The sequence below is a fragment of the Varroa jacobsoni genome, unplaced genomic scaffold (assembly GCF_002532875.2).
Source record: "Varroa jacobsoni isolate VJ856 unplaced genomic scaffold, vjacob_1.0 scaffold_1147, whole genome shotgun sequence".
NCBI classification, from domain to species: Eukaryota; Metazoa; Arthropoda; class Arachnida; order Mesostigmata; family Varroidae; genus Varroa; species Varroa jacobsoni.
The window spans coordinates 216,342-227,401 of record NW_019214049.1 but is presented as its reverse complement, the minus strand read 5'-3'; the positions used below and the strand labels follow the sequence as shown (position 1 = coordinate 227,401).

The 11,060-nt window shown below is 40.2% G+C and overlaps 1 long non-coding RNA gene across 2 annotated transcripts in view; it reads right to left on the bottom strand.

The window, feature by feature from the left end:
* Nucleotides 1-7,293: 7,293 nt before the first annotated feature.
* The window catches only part of LOC111267108 (uncharacterized), a 6,221-nt gene continuing 2,454 nt past the window's right edge, over nt 7,294-11,060 (bottom strand). The window contains exons 4-7 of one of the 2 annotated variants that reach the window (XR_015313662.1): nt 10,370-10,553; nt 9,197-9,262; nt 8,725-8,846; nt 7,294-8,118 (exon numbers count right to left, since the gene is read on the bottom strand). This is a non-coding gene — a long non-coding RNA (uncharacterized LOC111267108). Of the gene's footprint in view, nt 8,119-8,636; nt 8,847-9,196; nt 9,263-10,369; nt 10,554-11,060 lie in introns of those variants that run through there. The other variant, XR_002684417.2, reaches the window with a different exon arrangement.

Sequence of the window (11,060 nt, the reverse complement as noted above, 5' to 3'; positions counted from 1 at the left end):
TCAAGTCTAGTAACGAACAGCGCACCGCAGATTTGCGGCCAACAAGATGAGTGAATGCACGTTCGTTCTTTATGCTAGTCAATTATTTTGCAGAAAATACATGTCTACTAGCCCTGTACCTACCGTTACCGTTATCGCCGGTAAGTCCGATCTCTTGACACGCGCCCTCTGAGAGAGGACACGCCCTGTGTAAAGAAAGACCTTAGCCGTGCGTTCTTATCTATTGTCTATTTGGGCCATTATTTTCCCTTCGCGTTGGAATGGGCGACCATGCCTCCGATAAGCTAAATGTATGTCTCATATGAAATAAAAAAAAAAAACGCTGTACATTAGCACCGTTATGTACAGCTACAACATGTTACTACAGGATGGTAGTTTATCTGTTCAACGATCTAGTGAAAGGGCTTCCGAGCGAACATGTATACCTGAATACCCATTTCATCAATCTGGCTAGTACGGCAGAATTTCTTATCAGATTTGGTTAGGATGTCGTTCCTTAGATGTTTGTATCCCACATAGGTAAATAGCTTCCATTTTGCGTAAATATGTTCACTGATTGAATGATGAAGGACGTTAAAGGTGCATCAAATTTGTTAAGGTCCGTTTTCCATTAGGGTGTAGTTTAAGGAACGGTCTATTCGTAACAGCGGGTCGCGATTTTTATATGCTTGTTTTTTTCGTTCCCATTAAAGACATCAAGAGGATATTAATCTGTAAACATATGTTACGTGTAGATAAGATATCAATGAGCTAAAGGGAGCATGCTAATTTGCCAAGCGTTATTTCGTAGGTCAGCAGTCATTGTTACACTTTGAAACTGAATATTTCCCTGGTAGGGTTGAATCAATACGTAATTTTTATAGAGTGTATTGCATATATCAGGTTATTTAAATTTTGGCGCTATACGCGCGACCATGCTAGTTCTCTGACGAAATTCATCAAAGAAATAGATATCACAGGTACCAGTTGTGAGTATCCTAACGCCAGGTATACATAGATAAGAAGCGGAAGTTAACCATTGAACTTGACATTATTATTTACAAATGTTACATAACATATCATCATAACATAGCAAGGCTTACCGCTGTAATTTCTGTTCGTATCTAGAAAATATTATCGGATAATGGTCATACAGATAGCACAACTTCTATCAATTAGCTTGAGTTATTGTAAATGGCATTATTGTAAATAAAAAAAAATCTTTATAAAATATTAAACGTAAAAACACAAAAATATTAAAGAAAACTTTAATAACCTTCAATGTTACATAATTAATTACCGACAGTATCCGTGTTACGTGGGCATAATGTAGCATGTTTAGAGCCCACAGCTTATATCGTTCAGTCACGGTTATGGCGTCGTGGGTACCATGTTTGCCTGCTAAAATTGAAAGATCGGTAATTGTAAGATCGGTTGAAATCTGAGCGTAAACACATTTCATTGTCCAGTGGGAGCCAGCCGTCTGATAGAGTGCCTAATGGTGGTATCGAACGTAAGACTTGCTTCATTCAGCTTTCGCTTGTGTCCTTCAAAGGTTTGGAGCCTTGTTTGAAAGTGCGTCCAATGAGAAATACACCTCATTTATTTAAGTCAACTATTGGACCGCAAAACCAATATCTTCACCAAAGAGGACGTTCATCTTAAATCGAGTTCGTAGTTGAGTGATCTTACATAGACATCTTCATCTTCCTTTCTTATTTCTCGCTTTTCTTTCATATATCTTCTGACCAGTTTCTAGAGGTCGACTGCGAAAACATCTGCCACTGTCACCGTTGTCCCTTCCTTCTGATCTGGGTTGGGTTCGTGGATGTTGTCGGGCAGAGTCAATTTCGATCTCCTCTTTTTTTGTTTCCAGCAACGTTCACCAGGCTTCTCCAGTTAGATCAAACTGTCTCTATCTCCCTTGTTCAGTATCAACAACGTAAAATCGCTGCGGAGTTGTGGGTAAGGGGGATCCCGATTATGTTTCCATTGCGCGCCGGCCCTTCTCCTTTCCGCCGATATATCGCTGTTTTTTTCCTACGGACTCTGATCGGCACTCAACGAGCTGCGGTCTGTTCTGGGGAGCGAGCAATTTTAAACGGCCTCCACCGTCATTGTAAGGCCTGTGTTTCTACAGTGGTCCTTTCTCCCGATCCCATCCCTTTTCCCTAAATTCAAACGTTCCCTCCGATCGTACGATTGTGACGACTTTTGGACGAGGGTTGATAATATCTCTGCTGCGGTTCTTGCCCAGGACAGTGCCGTCTAAAGCGAATTTGGCAGGCCGTGTGCAGAACTCTGAGCTCCTCACTATGTGTACTTTCTAGCTCGCGGCTAGTCGACAAACGGGCACTGATGGAACAAAGAAAAATATCGAGGTTTCGGCCCGTTCAATCGGGACATACCCCCTATCAAAAGGCAGTATCATTGCACTTGAGATGACGGTTCTCCATCACTTCTATATTTTCTCTGTACTAGCTTTCGGAATCAATTCGTATGGAATCGTTCTTCGCAGGGGCAGCTCGAAGAGACGAGGCTGGTCGCAGCGACAGTGACGGAAACGCACCGATACTCCCAGCAACAGAATTAGCGTGACTAGTGCACGACGAAGGGAGCAGTTTGGTTTTAGCTGGTTGTCTAGGAAGGCGGCTGGAGTAGGGATGACTTTGGCAAGCAGTGACTTCCGCTAGTTTCGGGTAAAAATTTGTTACACTATGGCCGGGTGAGAACTTTGAGATTTTCGGTCGTGCCGCGGTCTCGTTACCCCGCTGGCTCCGAGTCATCCGCCCTCAGTCTGTTGTTTCCATGTAACCGACATCCACCATCCAACTGCGAGGCAGGTGCACAATCGTACCGTTGTGAGGGACTAAGGGGAAAAAGGTGGATTTGAAGGAGAAGGGAGAGCCTTTTGAGTAGGGTGAACTTAGGGAAACTTAGCGTATAGTAGTGAAAGCTGGTGAGAGTGTTGGAAAGGAGGCGGCCGGTCAAACGATCGCGCTCCATTTGTCTGCGTCGAGCGTTAGGGATAGGTTCTCGCAGCCGTCAATTGTGGAAAACCATGCGCCGCTCGAAGCAGAGATTAACAGCCGTTGGAGAAGACGTCCATGCTCATGAGCGCTAACGGGGGCAGTACGACGGTGAGCTAACATCAGTGCAAAATCTGCGTATTCCAATCCACAATTTCCACACCCGGTTCGCACTTGCACTTCCCGGTTGTACACCGGTGGTACACTGGTGCTCGTCCGCGGTAGCCTCATTATTACTATTTATGATTTTTACTTGACTTCACTATTCTCGAAGTTTGCCTCACTGCATTGAAGCTCTTCCCTGCACGCACACAAAGACAGAAGGCAGGCAGCCTGAACAGAATGAAAGCTTGACAATCTTCTCTGCACGCTGGATAAGCTGCGAAGCAGCCAACCAACTTCCCTTCAATTTTGAGAGTGAATTTTATGAGCTACGATGAACGCAGCGAAAAGGTTAAAGGAAATGCAAAAAAGAAAAACCACTTTCATTTATAAAATCACCCAGATCTCATCTAGTTCGCTCGACTAAACCGGCCAACCATGCAGAGAACCTGGTCCGAGCTTTTGAGCTAAATGAGTTGCCAATGGCAAATTGATACTTTGCAACAGCTATCTCCTCTGTCGACTGTTGCTAAATACCCGTGAAGTCTCGCCGCAGGGTCTTCCAACCAATATAAGCGTACTGCCATGTGAGGATGACTTGTAGGATGGTCATGCTAGGACTGTAGCAGAGGTTCTGGATCTTCTTCCGCAAAAAGTTCGTACAGGAAGCCATGGGAGACGACGGGAGGAGAGGTGGTGTCGGAACAAACGAAAAGGACGAGGTTGGAAAAAATGCCGTTGCTACACGCACGAAATGCAGTGTTTCGAAGTTTTGAACATCTATCTGTCGGTGGCATTGCTCGAAAACCGCTCGTCCAGGCCTTTCTCCAGGCTTCTCGTCCAGGCTCGTCCCCGCAACCATCTACTTGCAGTGTTACTGACAGGATCGTGTCTCCCGGCTATGGTCGTTGATGTTTTTGTTGACTACAAAGCTTCCAACAATGAGTTTTGTATGAGCGGGCTGGCTTGCGTTAGCGCAACGAGCTCATGAAATGATACCACTGACGGGACGCTCTTCTCCAATTGCTAGCAATCTAGGTAGCTAATTGGAGTAATCCGGCGATAAACATGTACAGCATGTAGCCAAATTGCCGGCAGATTCAGAGACAAATGATAGGCTACAGTCTAGAGTCCTGCCGTCATGCTAGGGAGTCGGACGCATTTGTCGATAAACGGAGCAATAGAAAATGTTTTTGCAGCCCTTTTAATAAAAGCAAGCTGAACTCAAAAACCTGTAAAGAAAAAAAAATGAGTGGTTATGATGATCCATCTTTATTTGTCTCGCAAGCGTTTTTCAATTTTGGATTAGTTTTTCTTTCTTGTTTTGCTTCTTATTTAATTAACAATTTAAAGGTTTTCTTCTAATACAAATGACTTATGTGTACCGCAGACCTGTACAAAGGCTTGCTAGATTTGAACAAAGAGAAAAGGGTGGGATCCAAGGGGTTAAGTCTAATAAGCTAGCAGCATTTAAGAGCTACGGATTACAATTTGCTTGTCGATGAATTCCTTATTGACTAGTAAAACCATATAGGTCCTTTTAGGACCGTACCAAACGAAGTTGTCAGTAGTTCTTTTCAAAAAAAGACTGGAAGGGATCAGAGCCGTGTTGATAAAGCGAACATTCATTCAATCATTTTTTTTGGACAAAGTATGTCTAAATGTGCGACAAATAATGCAATATAGAGAGGTCAGCTTAAATTGTATCTTTTTGGAGTATAGTAGAAACAACCAATGTTGAATTAACACTGTTTTATTTCGATGAAGATAAATGCGATATTTATGTCTATGAGCTTTAAAACGATCGTCTAGCTCCCACTTACGTTGATCACGTCCACTAGGCGGCCTGAGCTGGCACGCGCAATTATTATTCTTTGGAAAGCAAGTCGAGTTTGGCATAACTTGATAAAAGAGTATAACAGCCCTTTCCGATTATCGAATTCAGCAGGACACGAACGTTCTGCCTTGACAATGAGGAAAACTTAAAATGCAGAATAACTTATGCGGGAACCAGCTCTCTAGTCAGCTGCGGCCTCGAAAACAGGCGACAGACTATTGGTCGCGGAAAGCAAACATACCAATCTGCACAATCTAAAAGGCGTTTCGCATCGCTAGGTTTTAGGTTTTTTTTTCAAAATGATCTACAAAATCTCCAGTGCGGTATGCTCTGAAGCATGTCCGAAGTGTCGCTTAATAACTTGGATCTAATTCGTGAAGTTGACAAGTTCAATAAAACTTGTGAAGCAAGACAAAAAACACATTATATTAGCAAAATATTCTATATGTGCAAATGCAAGCAAAAAGGTGCATAGCATTTCCGATTAAGAGACATGTCAAATGTAGCATTTAGTCGATCTATCTTAGTCTGATGTCTACAATGCCCTTAAGGCTAAGTTACATTTTTCACAGCTGTACAATATTGGAAGAAGTTAAACTTTTAATTGGTTACGCCCTATCATGCATACACGGAACGTTTCGAATCAACTTTCTGTCTATGCCTATCCAAAAAAGATTCCTTTTGCAGGAATAACATACCGCGACATCATCTGTTTGTGGTAAACGTAATTTCTGACGCGAGTTGACCGCAATTTAAACTGGAATTTTTGTCATCATATAAAATGTATGTCTTTAATTTTAATGCACGTCATAATGTTCCGCCAAAGTATTGATCGTCTTTGGCCAACATTCAAGCAAGTATTTTTTCCTTATCTCAAAATCTATCATAGTTTCTTTGGTGACACCATAATCCCACCTTTACGGTTTCAGAATACAGTAACAGGTAATTTTTGCATCTTTCCGCTGAAACTAAATTGATATCATTAGGGAAATACTCCAGGGACTGAATCGGATAACCGGCTGACAGTGCAAAGTCTGGGCTATACGGCGGATACGTTAAAATTTCCTTTTGAGGTTCTTCTTTTTGTCGGGTAGCTGAAGATTATGTGGTTTGGGATCCTGGTGGTGACAGAAGACGCCTTTGTTATTCATTAGTTTTTTTTTTCGCTGGCTTGTTGTTAGTTGTTTATGGTAGAGGAGTTAACTAATTGTTGTACTGAGCGACAGCAACTTGTAAGGATATGTTAAACGCATAGTGTCACCTTTTCGGGGTTTTGCCACGAATGGTGGAGCACATGTTTTTCGCTTGCACATTGTTCTCGTTTATGAGATACTTTTCATTACATTGGTCAACCATTTTAAAAATGGGTCAATTTTGTTGCGTTACTGTAGAGTTTCGCACAGAAGAATACGATTAAGTAAACCATCTGGAATTATTTGATGGCACGGATTGGCGATAGCATGGGTACTCAACTCTTGCAATAACCTCATCATTTTTTTGTAATTTATGGATACTTTCGAGAAGTATCCTTCACATCGAAATGTCCACTTTTGGGCCGCTTTCCTCGCTAACGCATCTTGACAATAACCGGCATGAATTTTTTTTACAAATCTAGGCAGCATTTGTGCTTTTATCGTAATACTGTCATGGTTTTTTTTTGTATAATTTTTATACATTTTATATAATATAATATCATCTTCAAACTGCTCTATCTTAAGTCTAAATAAAGACATTTAAACAATATGTACCTATCGGTGCAGAATCTCAACTTTTAAATGCCAGTTCTCCGTAACCCATACTACCTGAGACCTGTGATTTTTAAGCCGTCTAATCAGAAAAGAGATCAATACTTTTTCGATAGCCCAATATTAATAATAGCGTTTAATATTGTTCATTGATAATAGAATTGCGTCTTTGCAAAAGATGCAAGGATCTGTGGCGTGATAACGTAAGAACGCATCTATGTTAGATAAATGTGCCTTAATTTTGAAGGAAAAGAAAGAGGTTGAACAAACCGGGACACAACAATGTATTCTAATGTAAATTAAACGACAGTGTGGGTTAAAGAAAAGGACGACATCCTATACTTTTTTTTGACAGAGTACCCGAAAGTATGGCTACAAATTGCTATGAAAACATAAATTGTATCAAGTTATTTAAGAATACCAAGTACCATTTCTATCGTGACCCGATTTAAATAATAAAACTAATTATAGCAACGCACCTCTAAATGTTTGTACAATGTGTTTGCTAATGGCCGGAAGTACAACAGATACAAAAAAAAACAGCAACAGATTTCAAAACATGCTTTCGCCTCAAAAAACAATTAGTATCTGAGGCAAAAACTTCAGAATCGTCAGAATTTGTTTTTCGCACTCCTTTAGAAAATCATCAGGCCCTCTCAATCTAATCTCTATGTCGTTCATTCCGCTTGAAGAGTGAAGAGTAAACACGGAAGTTCATAGCTTCATTAAGAGGTCATCCGGCTCGAAGACGATAACGACGAAGAAGGAGCTCCCCACACCCGTCACGACGAGTTGATGTTTTTGGCGTAAAAATATTTAGCTTTCTTCCGGCACCAAAGGTAGCGGTTCCAACACTCTACAATAAATGGCTTTAAAAGCCGAGCCCTTAATTATCTCGAATACCCTATGCAGTTATCCTCCACGTAAGGGGAGTACATACCTAGTATATGATACAAACTCTAGATTATCCTACCTTAGTTATATAGAATATATGGACAGAAAAACTAGCGACACCAGAGCATGCTTGAAGCTAGTTGATCTAAATAGGGTATTAGATGATTTATGTAAAGCAGGATAATTAAGTATTTAAGACATTGTCTTAAAGGTCACCGTAGCGGACGGTTATTGCATGGCTGCCACTGTGTTCATAAAACTGCTTGATAAATTTACAAGATCAACCGAAGAATTCTGCGTTTTTTCTTGGTTAATCGTTCAAAGTAAATCGTATAAAATGCTTTACTTAAATCTCCGAAGAACGAAACATAGCTGCATCTCTTTTCAAGTCCCACGGTGGCATATATACAATGAATAAATTTATGCTACAGTTTTGCCGGTATGTCTTTTTATAAAGGTCACGATGAACTTGCCTTACGATTGTGACGATAACCTGATTTGATTTTGTTTCCGATCGCGGTTGAAATTTTACCTGAATAAAGGGCTTTTTGGTAACTGAATGTTGTAAGATTTAGGAAATGTTTGAACTGCTGAGCACTTGTCACTCTTTTATCAATAGAAACAAAGTGTTGGTTAATCTGATCCACTTTAGGATCCACTGAAACAAAACTGTTTTTTTGACATTCTCAAGTAATAGTTCACTGTTTCTGAAGCGTTGTCAGATTGGTCTCTCAGTAACTTTCGCTCTACCTTTTTTTTATTGGATTTAATACGTTTTCCTGTAACTTATGAAAAAAACACTTCGCTGCCTAATAGAATTTTGACCTCTATAACGTCTACCCTTCCGGCAAATGATCCTAACAATATTTTGGAGCCATCTTTTTTAACTAGGACTGAGTAGACCTGGGTATTTTTGATCCTGTAAACCCTCCTAGTAGTTTCACGTACACACCTTCTACTCAAAAGAGACATTTTTACAAAAAAGATCATATCGGGTTATTTCAACATGATCCTTTAATGGATGCGCGCCGTGCGTATCTTCAACAAATATTTTATCAAAGAACATTTTATTTCAGTTGTTCCATAGTTTTTTCACGGCTAATAAGCACAAAGGTATGAACTTTGAACGATTTCATACCTTCTCTTATTATGTTTGCAAGACAAATAAGCCTGTATCTTAGTTCATTAACCCGTCTCTTCGATACAAGGCATCCCGTTTGAAGGGTCACGTCTACCAGTTCCGCTCTCCGACACATAGCTCTGATGAGACAGAAAGAAAAAAACGCACCGGATATACTTAATACTATGATTAGATAGTATTGGTAATCACTATGTTACGATGACACTTTCTATTTACAAATTTATTGCCGTAGAAGTCTGTTTTATGAGTTCATTTGACTGTATGAAGGACAACAGCATAGAACCTATAGCATTTCGAATCGATCTGAGTGTCTGTCAATAGCTCTTTCACGAGTCCCTCCAATAACCGGTGTATAATTGGGTCAGAGCCGATGCTGGTTGAGAACCTAATATAACAGAGTAGAAATGTATTGTCTTTCCGATAGCGTTGCTTATTGGCAGGTAGAAGTTGATGTCAGGGAGGAACTTACCGGCGTAAAGGTATCAATGTAAGCAGCAGTCGAAGTAGCGTTCGGCTAAACATGGCACTGCTTCCTCTGGCGGTCCGTATGAAGATAGAGAATGAAGCAATTATTACTCAGTTATGGGCAGTTGTTAAAAGTATCCTACAACTAGGCCAGGCAAATTAGCGTATGCGGCGCTAGTCTACTAGCGAAACGCTAATTAAGATATTGTTTTGCCGTTTTAAGCTACACGTCAGCATGCATCAATGGTAGACACATTATGTAATATATCCTCGACGGAAAAGGACTTAAAGTTAAGCCCTTTTATGTATATATAATGTTTTAACAGAGTTCAATTGCACGATTAGATAACTGTGACTTCAGTATAAAAAGTGCTCCCTACTTCACTGTGAATGGAAAAGATTTCAGAGTGAACCGAAAGTAGCTTCAGAGGAATAAGCAACAGTGACTGTAATAATCGTAAATTAAGGACTACGATATGTCGTCTTGGACCTAACTATTGAATTCTCTGACAGTTACACGACGTTCCCACTTGGCTACTGTATAACACATACAGACTGAAGAATATCAGATCGTACTATATCATATTAGGATTGCCATCCGCTATGTTGACGACTTCCTCTATCGGAGTCCTTTAGTTCAGTCGTGACAAAAAGCTAAGTTGTTTGAATAATACATCTGGCCGAATACAATGCGCCTGAACTGGCAGCCTGAAGAGCAATGAAGGTCCTTGATTTCAGTTTGCTTGGTTAAATTAGGCACAGCAAGTGAGAGGGCAGTTAGCCGTATATAGACCTGAACTGGGAACTACGAGATAAGCAGCAATGGAGAGACCCGAGTGACCAAACGTAAGTGTGCTTGATAAACAAACAGATTGTTTTATCTATAAGTAACTTTTATCCTTCGAGAAAGCACTGATCGTTCAACCGTGACTATTGAAAAGAGATGATGTGACAACTGCACCGAGAAGTCTACTTGAGGCGACCTATCGTCTTTATTTACGTAAAATGCGAATGGAGCTAAAGAAAAGGTACATATGAGACATGTGGGCGAACGACGCACTCTGGGATTAGACGGTCCGAATGAAATGGGTTGAGTGGAAGAGTACAACTAATCTGAAATAAAGCTATTAAGAGATAGTCGCTAATGTAAAAGATTTGCTGTTGGGGAATGACTCACAGGAACTGAGCAGGCTGTCGAAGATCGAAGTCTGCTGTTGTTGGAGCATGGGTGTCATCTTTTTCAAGTTACCGCCGATACCTCAGCCCTTCTCAATCTGGTGATTAACGAACGCTTCTACGTAGTTTATTATACATCGCTTTTTTAATCAAAGCATCCGTAGGTACTTAAATCAAACAAGCATCTAACGAAAAATTTCGTGTTAGTAAAGAGACTGGCAACATTTATTCTTTCGCAATGGCTGTGCATATATCTTTTTTGACACATTTCTAAACGACGCACGTTTTAACAAGTTCTGCTACACTTATTCGTCTCTCTTTTTTGAAATATACGCTCAGAAAGGAAAGGATCACCTTCAGAATGACTTATAAAACTTTAGACGTTAACTTGAAGGCTTATTTGTATACAAAAGTTTCTATAGAGAGTAATTAAGAGTGATAAGTTCTTTTTAGAACTTAAATGCATGGTAAATGAACTAATTAGCCGTGCGAATTCTTAGGGAAATTATTCATCTTGTATAGATAACAGATACAGTATCCAAAATGTAAAGTGAATTTATGATTCGAAATTATGTGTGCATTAAACTTGGTGGGCATCGGTAGCATAACTTCATTCAGTTCTGAGAACAGCCAATATAGTTTTAATTCGACGACCCCTGAAAAAGATTACTAAAAACTAAAAATAATGTATG